Source organism: Drosophila arizonae, chromosome 3 (assembly GCF_054131065.1).
Source record: "Drosophila arizonae isolate 15081-1271.41 chromosome 3, UAZ_ARI_1.0, whole genome shotgun sequence".
Taxonomy (NCBI): Eukaryota; Metazoa; Arthropoda; class Insecta; order Diptera; family Drosophilidae; genus Drosophila; species Drosophila arizonae.
Window position 1 is genome coordinate 31,761,200 of NC_142923.1, and position 22,841 is coordinate 31,784,040.

General features: G+C 38.6%; 2 long non-coding RNA genes and 1 pseudogene across 5 annotated transcripts in view; 1 reads left to right on the forward strand and 2 right to left on the reverse strand.

The window, feature by feature from the left end:
* The window catches only part of LOC149270084 (uncharacterized), a 36,237-nt gene extending 16,240 nt beyond the window's left edge, over positions 1 to 19,997 (reverse strand). Inside the window, exon 1 of the long non-coding RNA XR_016269105.1 lies at positions 18,341 to 19,997. This is a non-coding gene — a long non-coding RNA (uncharacterized LOC149270084). The remainder of the gene's footprint in view (positions 1 to 18,340) is intronic.
* Positions 1 to 22,099, reverse strand: part of LOC149270085 (uncharacterized) — a 32,025-nt pseudogene extending 9,926 nt beyond the window's left edge. The window contains exon 1 of the transcript XR_016269101.1: positions 21,912 to 22,099. The product of XR_016269101.1 is annotated as an uncharacterized LOC149270085 (transcript). The remainder of the gene's footprint in view (positions 1 to 21,911) is intronic.
* On the forward strand, positions 4,915 to 12,218 carry LOC149270087 (uncharacterized). 3 transcript variants are annotated; one of them, XR_016269103.1, is made up of 3 exons: positions 4,915 to 5,768; positions 5,835 to 6,273; positions 6,346 to 12,218. It is a non-coding gene; the product is annotated as an uncharacterized LOC149270087 (long non-coding RNA). The 3 variants fall into 3 exon arrangements; XR_016269104.1 differs by having other exon boundaries at positions 5,571 to 6,273; positions 6,346 to 6,941; positions 8,142 to 12,218; XR_016269102.1 differs by having other exon boundaries at positions 4,915 to 6,273.
* Positions 22,100 to 22,841: the final 742 nt, after the last annotated feature.

Sequence of the window (22,841 nt, forward strand, 5' to 3'; positions counted from 1 at the left end):
GTACGACTTTGAGATTCACTCTCACGGCAGCCTCTGGGCGAAGAGGCGTGCCGGTTGGTCAAGAGCAAGGAGATGCCAGATGGAACAGGATGTCGCTGGCTCACCAAGCTTCGACAGGACATAAAGAAGGCGCCACATAAGTTTCCAGACTATATGGAAGAGTCTGGAAACTTATATCGGCACATCCCGCTTCAAGCCGGCCACGAGGATGTGGCTGCATGGAAGTTGTGCGTGCCGGCGGACCGACGCAAGCAACTCCTGCAGGAGAATCACGACGCAGCCACCGCTGGCCACCTTGGGAGCCGAAAAACAATTGCTCGGGCTGCGCGGTATTTCTGGCCGGGTATGTACAGAGATGTGCGGACATACGTTCAGCGCTGCGAAGTGTGTCAGCGATATCAGCCCAGTCAGCTGCAGGCTGACGCAGGTGCCCGAGGAGCCATGGGCAACAGTGTGTGCCGATTTTATTGGCCCACTGCCGAGATCAAAGCACGGAAACACCATGCTCTCATCGACCGCTTTTCGAAATGGACGGAGATGGTGCCACAGCGGAGTGCGAATACAAAGGTGTTTGAGAAATTGATCTGCTCTAGACTGGAGACTGCGATTACTAGCGCCGGAGGCCTGTCACCAAATCAATTTGGATTCCGGAAGGCCCGGTCAACAACGGATGCGCTAAACAAAGTTGTTGGTCTGGCCACTTCCGCCATCCATGGCACAAGATGGAAGCGTGGGTCGAAGCAGTACTGCATTATTGCGACCCTGGACGTAAAGAATGCCTTCAATACAGCTAGTTGGGATATGATACTGAATGCGCTGTCACAATATAATATCCCTAAATATCTTAAAGAAACAATAAAAAGTTACTTCAGAGGAATACAATACCAGTGAGGGTCCCCAAACTCATACAGTGTCAGCTGGAGTACCCCAAGGCTCTGTGCTGGGGCCTCTCCTATGGAATATCATGTACGACGACGTACTGTGCTTGGAACTACCAGCAGGTGCGCACACCATTGGCTTTGCTGATGATGTAGCTGTCGTAGCCATAGGAAAGGAACTCAAAGATACAGAGGATATGTGCAGCGAAAGTATCAATCGCATACGAAGCTGGTTGACTGGAGCTGGGCTCGAGCTTGCGGCACACAAAACTGAAGTTGTCCTAGTCAGCAGTCGCAAAAGAGTGGAAACTGTCAATATAAAGATCGGCAGCGTTACCATTGCGTCAAAGAGGGCGATAAAGTATCTTGGTGTCATGATAGACACAAGATTAACTTTCCGCGAGCACTTAGAATATGTGCATAAAAAGGCAGCTGATTCTTGTAGAGCTCTCTCGAGAATTATGCTTAACACGCGGGGACCTAAACAGCAACGACGTCTCCTTCTAATGAGCGTCATTAGGTCCGTCATCCTCTATGCTGCGCAAATATGGGCAAGAGCGATGGCAACGCCGAGCTACAGCCGGGGCATTTGCGCGATCTACAGACTGAGCGCAATCGGAGTCAGGTGCGCTTTCAGGACTATCTCCGATGACGCGGCGCTCGTCATAGCTGGTATGGTACCATTGGAGTACTTGGTCGCCGAAGCCGTGGAGCGGATTTCGCACGCGTCTGCGCGACTCAACGCTATCAGGGCGAACAGCATTGCACGATGGCAAAGGAAGTGGAATAGCTCAGCTAAAGGGCGGTGGACGCACAAGCTCATCCAGGAGCTTGAACCATGGGTCAACCGTAAACACGGCGAGGTAAACTTCTACCTTACGCAGATCCTCTCTGGACATGGATGCTTTCGGAGCTATTCGAAGCGCTTTGGCCACGAGGAATCTGACGAGTGCCCCTGGTGCGAGCGAGGGCATGTGGAAGACGCCAATCACATTCTTTTCGAATGTGGACGGTTCCTGGAGGAGAGGCGTCGTCTGGAAGAGGCAGTGGGCCACTCCATCGGAGCGGACAACATAGTCAACGCCATGCTGGAATCGGAGGAAGCTTGGGAACTAACAAGCACCTTCGCGGCCACAGTGATGATGGAGCTCCGCAGAGTCGAGCGAATGAGAAGACGAGCTGTCCCAGGCTAAGGTAGCGCACAATGCTTGCGAAGCAATGCTTTACGGCCGTCCCGCAAGCATAGCGCACTATCCTAGCCACCACGCAACTTGCAGCTTGTATTAAAGATTATAAAAAAAAAAACACACGCATACTCACACAAACGCATACACACACACACATACACACACACAAACACATACACACATACACACGATAAGGTTTTTTATCGATAACAAAGATCGGGATGAGTTATCGATTTTTAATGATAAACTTGATATGCGCGCTGTAATTACGGACATTTAAAAAAAAATTTGAAGTCTCTAGCTCTTATATCTTCTGAAATCGACGCGTTCATACATACGGACAGACGGACAGACGGACAGACAGACGGACAGGGCCAAATCAACTCAGCTCGTCACCCTGATCAAGAATATATATACTTTGTGGGGTCTGCCACGCCTCCTTCTCCCTGTTACATACATTTCAACAAAACCATTATACCCTGATTTCCCATTGAAAATGTGTTCAGGGTATAACAACAAAACACACAGCGACATGCAAAACAGCCAACAACAAAACACACAGTGACATATTAAACAGCCACAACAAAGAGATACATAAAACGGCCAAAAACAATGTATTGAATGTTCGGCCACCGAAGGGCTGTATATGCATGCGTCGATGAGAGTGTGGAAAACGGTATCCGGGCGATACCGTACCTGCCTGGAATTCAGCCATAAGGCAGGGAGAGCTAGAGTGGACTGAACAGAGGACGCAGGAGCCGTTATATGCTGACGCCTACGCAGCTTGCGGCGCGGCAGCAGAGGTTATAAATGGGCATGTGGAAATCGGTCCGGTCTTCTTGTGGATGAGTTACCAGAGTGGACCGACGGCGCTCGGGTGCAGTGTGTCGAGTGAAGTGTTCCAAGTGAAGACGAAGAGCATGCGGCCATATTTTTGGGTTGCCTGTTGGGAGATCGGGTCACTATCGATGCCTGCCATGCGGCGAATCCAAGCGGTTGTCCGTGCTTGAGCGTAGGCACATTTTGCTGGCTGAATCCTCGCGCACTGGCCAGCGACTTTGCTGTGAGCTATGCGCGAGTGAGGAGTGAGCCGCAAAATGTCAGCCGGCGTCAAAGTTGAGCACCGGTGACAGTTGCGAATGACATCGATGTGACCAGCTCCCAACAGCAATTCAAGAATGTGTTCGCATTGCCGCATCATAGACATAGCAGCATCCAGGAGGGCAGCTGCTATTATCAGCAGCGGAGAGGACAAAGAGGGATATTGTGAGGCCGGTGCCAAAGCCACCGGGGACTGCAAAATCAACAGGTGAGTGTGCAGGAGCGCTCGGCGTGGGCAGAGGCAGCGGCGGCCCATCATGTATACGGAGCATGCAGTCGGCATGTGGCTGCTTGCTAGGAGAGTGTGGTTACAGACGCCTGCCACGCGGCTGGATCCACCGGCTATGGGTCGACAGGCGTCGGAAAAGCTTGGCAACCGATCCTCGCGCACTAGCCAGCGACTTTGCTGTGAGCTGTGCACGAAAGAGGAGTGGCCAACAAGCGTACCGACACTAAAGATCTGACACAGGAGTCCATTTGCGAACGACGTCTGGGGCCCGATCTCATAGCAGCAGTACAGGGAATGACTGCGAGGGAATGAATGCAAAGAGCAGCATAAACCAGCAGAGAGACGTCTCCAGCGGCGAGGGACAGCAGGCGCCAAATGGCCAGAAATGGTAATTTCCGTGCGCGCCTGCGCCAATGCCACCGGGGGTTGCAAAACCGAAAATAGAAAAATATTAACTCCATTTACTTACCGGTAGCATACAGCATTGCCAGCGGTAAATAAAAGGACAGCTTATGTCGTTAACAGCAGCGATAAGTGCAAAATGAAGCACCGAGGGGTGGGGTGACGCAAAGCGGAACAGCGAAGCTAAGGCGGGCGCCAAAGCTCAAACACGATGGTCTCGTGTTTTCCCGAAGAAGCGTGAGGATCAGTATTGGTATGCACGTATTAATGTATATGAACGTACGTCGTTGCCGTGCATTTATATTCGTGTGCCTACGACAACTTAGAATTGTGTGAACGATTTTGAGTTTTAATTGAAGAAGCTGCTGCTTGTGCTCACAATGTGAGCCTCACATGCATACATACCAGAGCTTGCATATGAGAGTTGAGCGTTTTTTCGTTTATTCTCTTTCTCGCATCATAACCAAAAAAAATTGTGCAGACACGTCTCTCTCTGAGCGTCACTCTCTGTTTTCTTTAGCATCTGTTTCGCTCAGACGCAATGCGATGACTCATTCGTGTGACGCTCTCACATGAGTGTCGCGTAAAACTAACACGATTTTCCCTCACACAAAGCCTCTCAGCAAAAAACACTTTGACTAACAAACTCAGCAGAAAATGTTTTTGCCTTCGTGTGCATGTAAATACACGCATACATACATACAAAAAGAACGCAGCAATCGCGCGTGATTACCCATACAAACGCAACTTACCGTTACTTTATTTAACTCAAGCAAACGATCAGTGTTTGACTTGAGGAAACGAAAACAGAAACAACTATCTCCCTCAGAGCGCGAGAGAGCTAAGCCAGACGCGACAAAAACAGTTTCTGTCTGAGTTTTTTTGACTGTGTCACTGAAAGACACTTTTTTGCAGACAACGAAAAAGTGTTAACAGTTATTTGCGAGCTATGATACATACATATACACATTTGAGAGAGCAGAGAGCATCGAGAGAAAGAGAGAGCAAGGGAAACATTGAGCATAGAGGGATCTTTTATTCAACATTTGACCATCTCGGTCGAGCGCATGAAGCGAAATGATTGTGCTTTCGTATATTTTAGTAACCCAAACCTAAAAGTAAGGAGCCGAGCGAATACGAAGTTGTCTCGGGTGTTAACGCTCGAAAAAAGTGTGCAAAACGCTTTACACTACGTGTCCGGTCTATGTGTTCTCTGGTTAGTTATATAACTCAACTTTGAAAATTTGGAAACTTTAGCTTTAAAGTTGTAGGAGACATAATTTTATAAATGATTTTCGATAAGGTTTTCTATCGATAAAAAATATTGGAAGGAGCTATCGATTTTTAAAGCAAAACTCGATATCCGCGTGGTATAAACGGTCTCTAGCTCTTATATCTTCTGAAATCGACGCGTTCAAACATACTGAAAGACGGACGGACGGACAGACAGACGGACAGGCTCGTCGCCCTGATCAAGAATATATATACTTTGTGGGGTCTGCCACGCCTCCTTCTGCCTGTGACATACATTTCAACAAAGCCATTATACCCTGATTTCCCATTAAAAATGGGTTCAGGGTATACAAATAATACCTAACACACAGCTTGTCTCATTCCATTTCAGCATCTACCCGCCCTAATTGAAAACCCCTATAATATACTTTTCAAATAAGAATAACTTAATAGGAAAATTGTGTGATGCTGTTAATAAAGACGTAGTAAATGTAATTAAATGCGAATTGCCAATACTGGCATTTATTCAAAATAAGCTAGTTGAGACTTTCCCGTCAACAACAATAACTCGAAAAAAAAAGCAGATTACAGTTGCAGAGCATGGTAGAGCTCATAGAGCAGCACAAGAAAATACAAAACAAATTCTGCAAATTCCCAAAAAGGACTTGTTCGACAAATGAAATAGTGGCAAATCGCAAGACCTTTAATAAAGGAAAATACGACCGACATTCCAGCGAAGTTGGAGAAATTCTTTACATTGACATTTTTTCTACATTGACATTACATTGACATTTTTTCTTGCAGCTTATGAACTTTTAGCCCAATACTATAAATGTTTATTACGGTAATGAACCGTCATTAAACTCAGGAACAGTGAAATTTTTCGTTTAAAAACCCGTTTTAATATCGAAATTGTAAATTCTACACCACTACACACAGTAAACAAATCTAATAGTACTCATTTCACTTCGTCGTTAACAAAAAAAAAAAAAAACAAAAAAAAAAAACAACAATTTCCACGCTTTCCCACGCGAATTTGAAGCAGAAATAAAAGATTGAATATCTAGACCGCAAGATCTGCTATTACGAAGAAAAAATGCTGACTGAAGAAATAGAACTCTCCAAGTAGGCGGCAAGGTACTCATGAAATTGAAAGAGACTTGGTAACAAATTAACTCCATTATTTGAAGAAGCCATTGTGGAAGCCGATTTGGGGTCAACGGTTCTTATAAAGGGAAGGGAGGTACGAAAGGATAACTTAAGATAAAAAGAAAACTATTCTTCCAGTACTTATTTTGCTCTGTATCTTTTCTAGAGACTTCAAATTTCTTCGCGTCGACGAACAAATGTGCAGCACAAAAATGAAGTACCATTTGCGACAATGTAAGCCCAATAAGCCACATAAGTGAAGAATAAATTTATTTGTCCTGTGTGATTCTTTTGGATATGCCTACCGAATTGAAATATATAGTGGCGCAGGGGATAATTCTATATTACCTGGTTACTCTGATCTTGGTGCGTCAGCCAACATTGTTGTACGCTTGCCAAAAACCGTCAAAACTTTCTGTTGAATATTGAATTCCATCACTATGTTTAGAAACACTTATGTTGCAGCATATAGCAATAGTTTGCAACATTGTGAAATTCATTCTCATGCAAAAGCAACATCGATCGTAATGTTGAGTGTCGCGACGCTAGTCTAGAAACATTATGTGTCTGACGAATTTGACTAGCACGCATTGAATGTTGCTGCGTCGCGATCTGTCTTGTTGCGATTCTTGAGCTGTGTAGATCGATGTGCTGTGCCGTGCTTAAATCAAAATATAAGGCGTAATACAAAATATAACAACTACTGTGTGATCTTATTTCGGGCCTGGTTTTTCAACAGGTTATGGGCCCAGGCACGAATAAGTAAAATAAATTAAAAAGTTAAATAAATAGATAATTACTTCTGTTAGTTGTTCAAAATAAATATATGTATAAAATTTAGTGGCAGTGCATATAGGTATACACATACAAATATACATACATATACGCAAGAGAAATTGCGTCGCAGTTCCGCGGCGAGCAGTGGACAGTTTTGTATGTACAGACAAAACATAGCTAGATCAGTGGCGCCGCAGTTCTTGGAAAAGAAACAGCAATATATACATTTGTATATATGTATGTGAGTGCATGCTGTGTATTAGAAGAGTGTTTACACATATGCATACATAGCTAGCGCAGTGGCGCCGCAGTTCTTGGAAAAAGAGACAGAATGAAAAAAGTGAAGCGCAATATCAAGCCATTCTTGGAAAAGAAACAGCAATATATACATTTGTATATATGTATGTGAGTGCATGCTGTGTATTAGAAGAGTGTTTACACATATGCATACATAGCTAGCGCAGTGGCGCCGCAGTTCTTGGAAAAAGAGATAGAATGAAAAAAGTGAAGCGCAATATCAAGCCGTTTGACGGCGAAAAATATTCTATTTGGAAATTTAGAATACGTTCTTTGTTATTGAAACAAGGTTTACTTAGTGTCGTGGATAGTGATGCTCCTCTAGAGGACAGAGAAAGATTTTTAAGAAAGAACAGTAAGGCCAGAGCAATTATAATAGAATATCTAACTGATGCATTTTTAGGCTTTGCGGCAAATGAAAATTCTGCGAAGAAAATTTTTTCCGATCTCGACGCTCTTTATGAGCGTAAAAGCATAGCGTCGCAATTGTCTGTCCGAAAGCAATTATTGTCTTTAAAGTTAAAAAGTGGCACATCTCTGATTAACCATTTCAATATTTTTAACGATTTAATCACCGAATTAACTGCATCGGGTGCAAAGGTTGAGGAGGTGGACAAAGTGAGCCATTTATCGTTGACATTGTCGCCTTGCTATAATGGAGTCATAACTGCTATTGAAACGTTGTCCGAAGAAAATATAAATTTGTCTTTTGTGAAAATCGGTTGCTTGACCATGAAAGACACAAGTACCAAAGTTTTACAGGCTATAAGTAGTAAAGTTTCTCCTAAAAATAAAAGAAATATAAGTTCAAATAAAAACCGTAAAACATTTTGTTTAAACAAACCTAAATCAAAATCAAATATGAATTGCTATTTTTGTGGAAAAAAGGGACACTTTCAGAAAGATTGCTTTAAATTTAAAAAGCTAAAGCCAAGTAATAATAAAGAAAACGGAAAGGAGATACAAGCAGCATCGGTTGTACCACAGCAAGCAATCGCCTTCATGATAAGACGGGCGATAAGTCACTCTACTATATGTGGCGGTGTGTCATTTATTTTGGACTTAGGAGCGTCTGATCACATCATAAACAGCAAGAGTGTGTATGCTGATCATATTGATGTGGAACCCCCTATTGGTATTGCAGTAGTAAAGTGTGGCGAATATGTATATGCCACATCAAAAGGCATAGTTAAGCTACGCAGCAGTAGCCAAGTCGATGTCACTCTGGAGGATGTTTTGTATTGTAAAGAAATTCCTCATAACTTGCTCTCTGTGAAGCGAATGCAAGATTCTGGAGTAACAATCGAGTTTCATCCAGGAGGTGTGAAGGCCACAAAAGATGGGCAAGTAATTCTGGAAGGTATTTGTGAGTATAACGTTCCCATTATAAAATTTGAGCTATGCCATAGAGCATATGCAATGCATAAAAATAATACAAATAAAGAATATCGTTTGTGGCATGAAAGGTTGGGGCATTTAAGTAAAGGTAAATTTTTAGAAATCAAGAGACATAATATGTTTGAAGATACTCATCTCTTGAAAAATGTACAAATTAATAATGAAATTCGTGAAGCATGTGTAAATGGGAAGCAATGTAGACTTCCATTTGAAAAATCTAAAATTAAGGAATATATTAAAAGACCTTTGTATATTATCCATTCCGATGTATGTGGTCCGATAACACCTTCCACTGTAGATGGCAAAAGTTATTACGCTGTATTTATTGATCAATATACACACTATTGCGTAACATATCTTTTGACCCATAAATCAGATATTTTTGCAATGTTTAAAGACTTTGTAGCAAAAAGCGAGGCTCATTTCAGTTTGAAAGTTGCCAAGCTATATATAGATAATGGAAGGGAGTATTTATCCAACGAAATGCGACAATTTTGTGTAGATAAGGTAATAAGCTACCATTTGACAGTACCTCATACCCCTCAGCAAAATGGTGTTGCAGAACGCATGATAAGAACATTAAATGAAAAGGCTCGCACCATGGTAAATGGCGCACAAATGAATAAAATGTTCTGGGGTGAAGCTATTTTAACAGCTACTTATTTAATAAATAGACTCCCAAGTAGTGCACTAAGGGGCCACAATAAAACTCCATATGAAATGTGGCACAACAAGAAACCAAATTTAAAATATTTAAAGGTGTTTGGTTCTATTGTGTATGTTCATCAAAAGGTGAGAAAAAGAAAGTTCGATGATAAATCATCTAAAGCCATTCTTGTTGGCTTTGAGCCAAATGGTTTTCGACTTTGGGATTTAAGCGCAAGAAAGTTTGTGGTTGCAAGAGATGTTATTGTAGATAAAGCTACAATGAATTCTAGAGCTGATGCAGATTTTGTTGCAGATTCTGGGTTCCTAAATGAGAATAAGAAAAATAAAGCCCTGGACCTCATTGATAATCCCAGTGATAGTGGGAATCATAAAGGTCATGATGATATCCTTAATGAGAGTAAGGATTGCAAAAATTCAGATTTACTGAATGTGGACCTCATTGCCATCCCTAATAAGGAGCATAAAGGCCAGAAGGGCATCCGTAATGAGAATACGGAGGAAAATACTGATATATGTGTATCAGATGATCAGTCTAAAAATTCTCTTGAGACACCATGTGTTGGTGTGGAATCCATTGGTAAGCAATGTGATTTTAGACGAAGTGAAAGGTTAATGAACAAACCAGCGACGTCTTACAAACTTTTAAACAGTTGTTTAATGAATGCGCAGAATTTACCCGATAATGTTCCCAAGTCATTTGATGAAATCACGAATAGAGCTGATAAGGCAAACTGGCAGAAAGCTATAAAAGAAGAGCTGGAGTCTCATTATCAAAATGAAACATGGACTATTGTAGATAGACCAGAAAATAAGAATTTAGTCGATAGTAAGTGGGTTTTCTCGATAAAGCATGATGAATTTGGAAATCCAACCAAATATAAGGCGAGACTTGTAGCTCGAGGTTTTACCCAGGAATACATGATTGATTATGAGGAAACATTTGCTCCAGTAGCACGGATATCTAGCTTGCGTCTTATACTATCTCTGTCAAATCAATTTGATTTACAAGTTCACCACATGGATGTTAAGACCGCATTTTTAAATGGAGAACTAAAAGAGGAAATTTATATGCTTGTTTCTCAAGGCCTATCATATGGAAATGATAAAGTCTGTAAATTAAATAAAGCTCTTTATGGACTAAAGCAAGCAGCTAGATGTTGGTTTCAGGTGTTTGAAAAAGCACTGAAAGAAATTGGATTTGTAAGCTCTGAAGTTGACAGTTGTATATACATAATTGATAATGGAGACATTTTAAAAAATATTTATGTACTTTTATATGTAGACGACATAATTATAGCAACGAAAAACCTTGAAACTATGTCTAATTTTAAATCATATTTAAAGGCCAAATTTAGGATGATTGATTTAATGGAAATAAAATTTTTTATTGGAATTAAAATAGATAGGAGTGGAAATAGGTTAAGTCTTTGTCAGTCAACTTATATTAAAAACGTTTTAGAAAGATTTAATATGCATGAGTCTAAGCCAGTTAGTACCCCACTTGCAAATAAACTTAATTATGAAGCATTGAACTCAGAGGGGGAATGCGATGCTCCTTGTCGAAACTTGATTGGTTGCCTTATGTACATAATGATATGTACGCGCCCTGATTTATGTACATCAGTGAGCATTTTGAGCAGATATACCAGCAAAAATAACAAAGAACTATGGCAATGCCTGAAAAGAGTTCTAAGATACCTGAAAGGTACGATTGATTTGAAATTAACGTATGTTAAGAGTTCAAACTTTGAGAATGTTATTGTTGGATATGCTGACTCGGATTGGGCAGGTTGTGAAAGTGACAGGAGAAGTACGACTGGGTACATATTTAAAATGTTTGACGTAAATCTGATTTGCTGGAATTGTAGGAAACAAAATTCAGTAGCGGCTTCTTCTACAGAAGCAGAATACATGGCTTTATTTGAAGCAGTCAGGGAAGCTTTATGGCTTAAGTCATTAATGCAAGGAATAAAGTTTAAAATATACAAGCCAATTAAAATCTATGAAGACAACCAAGGTTGCATTAACATTGCGAATAATCCAACATGCCACAAACGCACGAAACACATTGATATTAAATATCATTTTTCACGGGAACAAATTGCAAATAAACTAATTATTGTTGAGTTTATTTCTACAGATGGTCAGCTGGCGGATATGATGACGAAGCCTCTACCAGCAATGAGATTCCTAAGTCTGCGTGATCAGATGTGTCTGACTGAAGATTAACTAACAAAATGCTCTATGAAGCTACATTTGAAGAAAAATATTTGAATATTTAATTTTTCCTTTAATTGTTCTTTTTGTATGGAATTTTTTTGTTTCTTGAATTCATATTGAATGTTATATTCTTATCTTAGTTTATAATTGGATGTTTAATTTTTCTTTAATTGTCAATTGAAATTTAAATAATATTAGTATTATTAAGAATGGTCTGGTTGGGTTTTGTCTGGGTTTCCCCAATCCGTCGCAACGAATGTTGGACCATGTTATTGTAATTACTCCCCAGAAAGGTACAGCACATCAAATTAAGAAATCATGTACAATTGAATTAATGTATTATAATTTTTTTTAATTTAATTTTTGTTATATCGATGTTCCTTTTGAGGAGGTGTGTTGAATATTGAATTTCATCACTATGTTTAGAAACACTCATGTTGCAGCATATAGCAATAGTTTGCAACATTGTGAAATTCATTCTCATGCAAAAGCAACATCGATAGTAATGTTGAGTGTCGCGACGCTAGTCTAGAAACATTATGTGTCTGACGAATTTGACTAGCACGCATTGAATGTTGCTGCGTCGCGATCTGTCTTGTTGCGATTCTTGAGCTGTGTAGATCGATGTGCTGTGCCGTGCTTAAATCAAAGTATAAGTCGTAATACAAAATATAACAACTACTGTGTGATCTTATTTCGGGCCTGGTTTTTCAACACTTTCAAACATCATATAATATATATTGAGAATTTTTACACATCGCTGCCTTTGATGGTATAACTTAGAGCAAAAGGGATTTGGGAACAGTTCGTATAAATCGGATACCAAACTGCAAGCTACCAAACGACATTGACATCAAGGAAAAGTCAAGAGATTTTTCAGTTGAGTACGTAGGTTCCTCATATGGAGTGGAGATTAGTAACGTACTGTGGAAACACAACAAGGCCGTTCGCTTATTATCGACCTATGTGGGCGGTAAGCCGTTTAAAAGGTCAAATACACAAGAAGGAATAGCAAAGACAGCTCGTTACGAAAGAAAGTCGAAGCGCCATGTAGAAGTTGACAAGTTATTAGAGAGTATAATGCTCATATGGGGGGTGTGGATCTGATGGATGGACTTATGGGCCGATAGAATATAAGAAGTGAAACTCAAGACGCTGCAACCCGAACTTTCAACCATTTAGTAGATGTGGCCATAACAAACGCCTAAATCCTATATAAATATAGACGTATACAAAAGGAAACCATGAGCAGTGAAAAATTGATTGAGCAGCGGGTCTAGTAAGATATCAGTCAAAAGTCTTGCCAGGTCGTCCACTCAAGAACAACAATTTACCTTCACCATCTTCAGCTTTGTCTGCGTGATCAACTCGGTCGCCATCACATACTATGCAGTCACCGATTTCTCGGCGACCCTTGCAGCCTCAACAAGGTCAACAAGTAAGAACGTTGCAGTCGGGCGATACCGATTGCAGAAGACTCATTCACAGCCCAAACGCTATCAACCATAGTATATAATGCAATTTTCAAGTCTAGTGCGCAACAAAAAACACGGCATGATGCCATTAAAATTGGAAAATCATCGATAGCTTTTGTATTCAAATTACATACATATATAATTTATACAATTTTGATATATATTTATATCCATATATTGGATACCGGCTTCAAGCTAACAGCAGATCAGCGCGATTTTTCTATGCTTGTGCACACACTCCAATTGAATTAAATGCCCGTGTTGCTCGAAGGAAGCCACTTATCTCTGAAGCAAATAAAATCAAACGGATGGATTTCGCCAGAAAATACTTGGAAGTCAGTCCTGAGTACTGGAACCAAGTGATATTTAGTGATGAGAGCAAATTCTGTATATTTGGTATCAAGGGGAGAAAGCTTGTGTGGCGAAAGAGAGGCACTGCGTTCGACGTACAAAATCTAACTCCAACCGTTAAGCACGGCGGTGGTGGCGTAATGGTGTGGGGGTGTATGGCAGCAAGTGGAGTGGGCAATTTGGCTTTTATTGAGTCCACAATGAACCATATGGATTACCTCCATATCTTAAAAAACAATTTACACCAAAGCGCCAGACAATTGGGTCTTGGGGAGGACTTTGTCTTTCAACATGACAATGATCCCAAACACACAGCTCACAATGTCAAGCTCTGGTTGCTCTATAATACCAGACACCAGCTTCATTCGCCTCCCCAGTCACCCGACCTTAATCCCATAGAGCATTTATGGGATTTTTTGGAGCGCAGGATCAGAGACCGAATAATTATTTCAAAGGACATGCTCAAATCGGTTCTGATGGAGGAGTGGCTCAAAATTCCGGCTGATTTCACCCGGAAATTGGTGGCATCGATGCCAAAACGGTTGGAAGAGACCAAGAAGCGAAAGGGGTATCCAACCTCATATTAATTTTTAAATTTTCATTGAAAAAAAGTTATTTTTGGTTTTGTTTTTTAGTTTGTACGCAAACTTTTTCTAAGTGAATTTTCGTTGTTTTTTTCTTATTTAAAATATAAAAAAAAACTGTTTAATATTATTTAAAAAAAATTGTTGTTAAATGTGTGTTATTAAATAGTTTTTCACTAAAAAATATAATATTGATAAAAATCCTATTATTTATCATATTTATTCTCTATCAAAGTCGCACGTTAGGCCTGTACGCATAGTTTTTCTGGCAAGTGTATGTGCACACACTCATCGTCTATTCTATGCGTACAGACAGAAGCGCGCCTTTTCTCACATTCTTAGAATTTCGATTGATTTCTGGACTTTCTAGCCGTTGCTGTAGTTTTGTCTGATGACTCTCTCTTATTAAGCTATTCTATTTAAGCAACTAGCTGGTCAAGCAAAGCAGTGGTGCGGGTGCTAAAGGCGACGCGAGTAACGTTAGAGTAGGGGAGGTTCAAACCTCTACTATGTTATTTATTTTTTTTTCCATACATATGTATTTCGTTTTTTATAAAATAGATATTTTATTGGGAAGGTGCGAGCTTGACTGAATGGCACTTAATACTTTTCATTTTCTTAGTCGAATAATTTTATAAGTTTAAATTTGTTTCTTCTTAAATAGCCCTCAAATACATACATATGTATACGCAAATACATACATATGTATATATGTAAGTCTGCACGCATAGCATCAAGCACTCCAGCCTTATACACGCGCTCATTTGTATGTGTGCACACATAAATGCGTACTCTAGCATATTTAAGAATCTCGTTGCGATTGATTTGTCTTTGCTTGTTTGAATTTCCAGCCACCACTCTGGCTTTTCTTTGCTATGTGGCGTCATAACAATAATGTGATTTCGTTTTAACTACTGTTGATTGAAAGGACGCGGTGGTGCTGTAGGCTGAAGAGCCGGCGATCTTTATTTTAGATATTTTAACATGAACATGCTATTCGGCTTGGGTGCGAGTTCAAATCCCGCGGAAAACACTTTTTTGTAAATTGCAAATTTTTGTTATTTTAGCTTCTTTTATATATTTTTTTAATTCATAAAAATGTTTCTTTTCGTATTATGAATATCTATTAAGCTTATTTATATGTACAAATACATAAATATATGGTGACACATATAAATGTCGCAATTCGGGCACTATAAATGCCGATTGAATTTGAATTCTTACGCTCAAAAAATGTGAAAATTACAGGGTATTTTTCGATATGCCACGCCCCTAAAGAGGCTTAAAAATTATTTTTGGGGCATCGATAGAGGAGGCCACCAGTAACTTAACTATCCAAATTTGAAGCTTCTAGCTCTTAAACTGTAGGAGATATAAACTTTTGCGGTTTGCCACGCCCCCTATAGGCGGACATATATCTACCATTGGACGTGGGTGGTCAACCCGCGTATATATACAAAATTTCAGGTCTCTAGCATCATAGTGCCTAAAATATAGCAGAATTCGGAAAATCACTATATCTTCAGGTCCGATTTGCCACGCCCCTAGTGGGCGTAGATATATAATTTTTTCACCTATCTTCATAGAATTAAAACATCAGCTTACATTCCAAATTTCAGCATTCTCGGTTTATAACTTTAGGAGATACAGTTTGGTCCGATTTGCCACGCCCCTAATGGGCGAAGATATATCCGCCATACCTTGTGATCTTGGGTGGTTGGCGTGGACCTACATACCAAATTTCAGCTTTCTAGCTCGTCAACAAACATGATTTCTGGTATATCGGAAAATGCATTTTCCGATTTGCCACGCCCCTAGTGGGCGGATCGGGTAAATTTTAACACTTTATAAATCGGAGATATACACGAGTATGTGTTCCAAATTTCAAGTCTCTAGCTTCAATAGCGCCGAAATAGATTGCGTTCATACGGACAGACGATCTGAGTCGATTTGGCCCTGTCCGTCTGTCTGTCTGTCTGTCCGTCTGTCCGTATGTTTGAACGCGTCGATTTCAGAAGATACAAGAGGTAGAGACTTCACACACAAACATACACAAACACATACACACACAAGCGCCCACGCATAAACACGCATGGGCTGCAGTGTGCGCTTACTATGAGAAGTTAATTATTTAATAACTTTTTTGTGGACATACGATATTCATGAAACTTTCAGATCGTAATTATAATTATAATATGCGTGCACTTGCCAAAACACAAGTCTCTTGTATTTGAAATACGCTTTTTACAAATATGTGGGTGAGGGGCTGGATATTTTGTGTAAAATGCATGTCAATATACATTCAAAATTTGGAGACTATAGCCTTAAAGATGTAGGAGATATAATTTTATAACTGATGTTCGATAGGGGTTTTCATCGATAAAAATGATCGGGATGAGTTATCGATTTTTAATGATAAACTCGATATCCGCGCTGTATATACGGTCATTTAAAAAAAAATTGAAGTCTCTAGCTCTTATATCTTCTGAAATCGAGGCGTTCATACATACGGACAGACGGACGGACGGGCGGACAGACGGACAGAGCTAAATCGACTGAGCTCGTTGCCCTGATTAAGAATATATGTATGTAAGTTAAGCGCACCCACACTAGAGTACTAGTGATTGGGGACGCTGTGTTGGGTTCTTGTGAATATATAACAACTTGGTGTTCGATGAAATAATATATTTGATATAATTTGGAACAATAGGTCTGAACTGTGTCTGGTCCGAATATAAACTGAACTAAATCTGTTCAACTGGTTAGGTTCTCCCCTTGAATGTCTGACTGGATTCTCCAGCCTCCTTAGATTGTCGAAAGTCTTAACTCTTCGCCATCTAAATATCTGCGTCCCGCAGATCAGGGTGCATATGTCCATTATAACGATATTCATCCAATATAAATTGTCCAATATAATGATAATTATCCAATATAAATTGCCCAATATAATGATATTTATCCAATACGATATCCATCCAATATAAATTGTCCAATATAATGATAATTATCCAATATAAATTTATTATCCAGAGTCCATAAATTAGCATAAAGAGGGCCAATGATATCCACCTTCAAGTTAATTCAAAGCATTCATAGTTCCATACATTTAGTATTCATTTGTGGTTATGACAATACATCCAACATTGTAAGCGCATTTATTTCATTCCGTCTGGCATCTCGGAAATCCTTATTACCATGAATGATGGAAACTAGGAGGGATATACCACGTTTAAAATGCTGTGGATGCTATGGGTGCTAAGGAAGTTAAGGAAGCTAAAAGAAGATTATTGCAATATAATTAAATGTGCTATGGGTGCTAGGAAGTCAAGGAAATTAAAAGAGGATTATTACAATATAAATAAATGTGCATTTTCCTTCTTTTTTTCTATTTTCTTAAATCTGATTTATGAAGAATTTTTCCAGTTTGTTTTGTTGATAATCATTAATTCCACGAGACATACATGTCCCTTGTACACCATTACTTCTTAATGAAATATTCTGTAAATTCACACAAATGGCATAAGCTTCCGGTAAATTTTTAGGTTTGCTAACTGTTAACATCCTCGGTAGGTCACCGTTTAGTCCCCTTATGAAAACATCTTAAGCTCTATCTCTATATGATTCTATTAATGCGGACAATACTACGACTCATTGTTCGCTTGCCTTTAAGGCCTGTAAAATTAAAGAAAGCTGACTATTAACTTGCTTATAGTAGGTTTCCAAGTCGCTTAATTTCAGGCCAATCATCATTTTGTACACCGTACGATTACAGTGAAACATCGGCAATTCCAATCACTTTTCCTCGTATATATAAAATTATTTAGCGATATAGAGGTCTTTCCTTGATAATAGAATATCTTCAAGTACGGACTCGATCCTGTTTACCCACGAGGCATATTGTGAAGGGTTTCCCTCAAATGTGGGCAACACTTTAACACAGTCCGGCAATGACGAAATTTCATTTCATTCAAGCTCCGAACGTGGACGGGCCAGTGAGATTTGTTGTTCTTCTATTAATAAAGACCTATTAGTATCCTTATTTTCCAATTTATCCACTTTATTATTCAAATGCTTCAATTCTCCTTTTAGACTTGAAAATTGATCGGCTAACACCGTTATTGCCGCGCTTAACCCTTGCAATGTTTCATTTATATTTTCCATACTGCCTATGAATTTAAATTATTTATTAGCAAATTAATCTCACTGTAAATGTTATTTTAAACAAGAGCATTTTTTTACGACTTACTCACCCGTTACCTGGTATTTTTTATTCTATTTATTTATATAATTTTTATTATTATTATTATTATTATTACCTTTTTTAGTAAGATTTCTTTTTAGGTTTTTTTTTTATTTTTTCGTAAATTTTTCAAAAAAAATTTTTACTTACGGCTTGAGCTCGGTGCACAAGTGAACTAAATAATTTTAATGTCGGAAAACTTACTTACTATTCGACTCGATGCAAGGCCTACTATGTTATCAATTTAATTTTTCGATTTAATTTTTCTACACTAAATCAGTTTTTTCATTGTTTCCAAGTTACTGCTATTTTCCGTTTCCAATTGAGATAAGAAAATGATATTAATCGTCTTGCGGAATTGCTGTGGAGATAAAACGTTAGTAATGCTCTAACAGTCTTGCAAACACAATTTTTTCAACACATTTTCTTAACACATTTTTTTTAAATTGTTGATGTGAATATTTATATTTTGTGAATATATTTCTTTAATATATTATTTCATCGAATTACCAATTGTATTATTACGTGTGTTATTGTTTTGTCTGTTGTAAAATTATTTGAATTATCAATTTCTAAGTATCTTTATATGGCACTGTCTCATTTTCTCTCTTGCATTTATTGCATTTGCATTTATTTATTTAAATAATTCATATTTGTATATTTGCATATTTATATATTGCATATTTGTATATTTGCATATTTGTATATTGCATATTTGTATATTTGCATATTTGTATATTGCATATTTGTATATTTGCATATTTGTTTGTTGAGACAGGCCGCCTTTTAATTTTGTTATATTGTCAGTTCTTTAAACTTAACTCCTTTTAATTTATACGGAAACCCATCATTCAACACAGGTCGAAATTGTGACGTTTATTTTTTATCATATTTGTCTTACGGCAAGGATTTGAACCTCGATACGAGAATCAATCTGTACCACCATTTAGCCTGCGAATTTCTTGTATTTCGTTTTAAGGATCGTCTCTACAAGGATTTTGCTACGATTTCTTTTATGTTATAAAATTGTCTAGTTCTTGCTAGAAATTATGTTATTTATTGTATTTTAATATTATGGCATGGTGTTTCACCCATTACTTTGCAAATCACAGAAGTACCACTTAATTTTGCCAACAATTGTCCAATCCAGCTTTTAGATTTGAAACAATTTATTTGTACTTGCTTTTTTATAATTATTGTTATATTTTGTTATTGACACGTCACCATTTTCCTTTTGTGAAGAATGTGGGTCCCTGCTCGGGCGCCAGTTAAGCGCACCCACACTAGAGTACTAGTGATTGGGGACGCTGTGTTGGGTTCTTGTGAATATATAACAACTTGGTGTTCGATGAAATAATATATTTGATATAATTTGGAACAATAGGTCTGAACTGTGTCTGGTCCGAATATAAACTGAACTAAATCTGTTCAACTGGTTAGGTTCTCCCCTTGAATGTCTGACTGGATTCTCCAGCCTCCTTAGATTGTCGAAAGTCTTAACTTGTATATACTTTATGGGGTCTGCCACACCTCCTTCTACCTGCTACATACATTTAACAAAACCATTATACCCTGATCTGTCCGTATGTTTGAACGCGTCGATCTCAGAAGATATAAGAGCTAGAGACTTCCAATTTTCCTAGGTCCGTGTATAGCACGCGCACATCGAGTTTTGTTTTAAATATCGATAACTTGCCCCGTTATTTTGTTATCGATAACATTATCGAAAACCAGTAATCAATTTACATCTCCATCTTTAAAGCTAGACCCTCCAATTTTTATGTACACTTATACGCATTTTATACAATTTCGGTTTTTGTCAAAATTTACCCCCCACCCCTAATTCACCCCCTCACCCTCACATTTGTAAAAGGCGTATTTCAAATATTAGGGACTTGTGCTTTGGCAAATACATGCATATCCATGTTATAATCATATTCTGAAAGTTTCATGAAGAAAGTACATCCACAAGAAAAGTTATTGAACAATTTGGTTCCTATAGCAAGCCACCACTACAGTGCACTGCAGCCAATGCGTGTTTATGCGTGCGTACGTATGTCTGGGTGTGTGTGCGTGGATGTGTGCATATGCAAATAATTATTGAAATATCAGTTGCTCGAAGGGTTCAGGGGATCTCCTAGTCGAGCAGTCTCGACAAGAGCTTTCTTACTTGTTTTATTTTTAGACTTTATGCCGCAAAAATCGCCCATAGTGCAATGTCTAAGTTTCTTAGTTCAATGATATCATTGATCAAACATGGCTGTGAATTGGGGCATAGCTGGACTGGCAAATAACGTACCTACACCGGGTTGGTAGTATTATCGATAAGATATATTCTTGTAGGCTATATAATATTATTTAATAATAGGAGGCAGAGAAAAAATTTTTAATAATTTTATAAATTTTTAATTATAGAATTTATTTTTGGCATTGGGCGCAGCTACTATTAATTTCTGGACGTTGGCGTTTATTAGTGCGCCAAAATGCAAATCGCAGCTCTTCAAACATTTCAACCCATAAAGAACGAGGCGGAGATATGTATGCCAAATGGGTGGTTGTTGGTGCAGCCTTAACGGGTGTATAGTTTAAATGATTTGGATTTTTACAACAGTTTTGATTAATTCTCATCAATTTCGCTTGGTGTCGGAAGTTAATTATAAATTCGAAGAATGAAACAATAAACGCCACTAATATTCCTGTAAGCAATACCACAAAAACGCCACCTATAATATTAAACAAGTAAAAAAGCTCTAGTCGAGACTGCTCGACTACGAGATCCCCTGAACCCTTGGAGCAATATATATTTCAATAATTTTTCGCGTCTTTCAGCTTACATAAGAAACACGACACGAACTGCGAACTGCGAACTGCGACACACATACACTCACACATGCATACACACACAAACGCACACACAGGCACACATACACACACACGCATACAGACACACATACACACACACATACACACACACATACACAAACACATACACACACAAGCACCCACGCATAAACACGCATGGGCTGCAGTGTGCGCTTACTATGAGAACTTAATTGTTTAATAACTTTTTTTATGGACCTACGATCTTCATGAAACTTTCAGATTATGATTATAACATGAATATACATGTAATTGCCAAAGCACAAGTCTCAAGTATTTGAAATACGCTTTTTACAAAAGTGAGGGTGAGGGGGTGAATTTAGAGGTGGGGGGTAAATTTTAACAAAAATCGAAATTGTATTAATTGCATATAAGCATACATTAAAAATTTAGAGACTCTAGCAATAAAGGTGTAGAAGATATAATTTTATAACTGGGTTTCGATAAGGTTTTTTATCGATAAAAAATGATCGGGATGAGTTATCGAATTTTAATGATAAACTTGCTATGCGCGCTGTAATTTCGGACATTTAAAAAAAAATTTGAAGTCTCTAGCTCTTATATCTTCTGAAATCGACGCGTTCATAAATACGGACAGACGGACAGACGGACAGACGGACGGACGGACAGACGGACAGACAGACGGACAGGGCCAAATCAACTCAGCTCGTCGCCCTGATCAAGAATATATATACTTTGTGGGGTCTGCCACGCCTCCTTCTGCCTGTTACATACATTTCAACAAAACCATTATACCCTGATTTCCCATTGAAAATGGGTTCAGGGTATAAAAAAATATATATACATATATATTTAAATATTATCTGTTTACTGGAATTACCTATACTGTCAAGTCCCAATGCATTTGCTTTCGACTGCTTATTGCTGGTTATCCTGTTACATGTCTCATCAGTGTTTTTCCACCATTTATCATACAACATTTGAATATCTCCTTTTTCTTGAAGTTCCAGTATAGCCACCGATATCTTGTCTCGCCATGGATATCCTTTAGGTGTAGCAATACCGTATCCTATATAATATTATTAATTCAAAATGCAATTTAAATATGTGCTGTTTAAAAATAAAATATATATATTTGATAACTCTATAATAATTAGTAAAATAACCTATGTGATGCCATATGGTTTTATGTGTGTGTGAGTGTTTGAGTCTTGGCTAAATATTACTATACTGTTCCTAATTCTTGTACCAAATTACATTAAACTGTCTTATAAATGCTTTTTTATTGAAATAAAATATATAAAACTTTTGTGTCTAATAAGCCACCGATCTGCGTCAAATTGCAGTCTCGTTGAACAATGGAGTCAACCATTGTAGATTCCATTAAGAAGGCGTAGTTACCCTGGTTAACACGCCTTATCCCATCTTGCCATTGGTTTCTTATTATCCATAACTCTCCACATCTTTTTATAGGTTTCAATCATGGAGTCCTACTTAAAATACTTATTAATATTGTAAAACTTCGAATACTTTGTCAAAATAAATATACATAGGTAAAGACCTATAATCAATAGCGATTGAATTCCTTAAGCGGGGTATCAACAGTCGAATTTGTTGCACGAATATTTTCGCCGAGTTCACCTACTAACTATGCAAAGATTTCCACAACCATAATTTCAAAACAAAATTTTTTGTTGTGAACATGCATATGAAAACAAAATCGTGGCCTTAATGGCAATACATGTTTATTTAAAACAAGAAAAGGCACCTGACTTTGCGCTTGTTTTTATTTTTGCCAGTTCGCGCGCAA